The following is a 324-nucleotide window of genomic DNA, read 5'->3' on the forward strand; positions in this document are numbered from 1 at the left end:
AGGAGGCTTATCTTACACCATGCACCTTACAACATATATATATTTTTCGATACTCCATTTACCATTATCCTAGGAATAGCATGCAAGAAGCACTTCCTACAACACTGCAGGGTTGTAAAAGTCTCTATAAACCACGAGTAAGGGCATATCAGGTTATAATCTGGATTACAACCGTCATAAATTCCCCTAACGCTTTGTGCAATTGTGACATTTACATAGCAAAATGAATATTTCTAGCACGGACGAGAACGTAACCCATTTCAAGATCCGTTGGGAAGTGTATACCTGATATATAAATATTTATACCTAATATTACTTTTCCTT

General features: G+C 36.1%; 1 protein-coding gene across 1 annotated transcript in view; it reads right to left on the reverse strand.

Moving 5' to 3' along the window:
• LOC119589307 (hemicentin-1-like) overlaps nucleotides 1-324 on the reverse strand; it is a gene marked incomplete in the record, with an annotated part of 75,735 nt that overhangs the window by 34,867 nt on the left and 40,544 nt on the right.

This window comes from Penaeus monodon, chromosome 25, assembly GCF_015228065.2.
Source record: "Penaeus monodon isolate SGIC_2016 chromosome 25, NSTDA_Pmon_1, whole genome shotgun sequence".
Lineage (NCBI taxonomy): Eukaryota > Metazoa > Arthropoda > Malacostraca > Decapoda > Penaeidae > Penaeus > Penaeus monodon.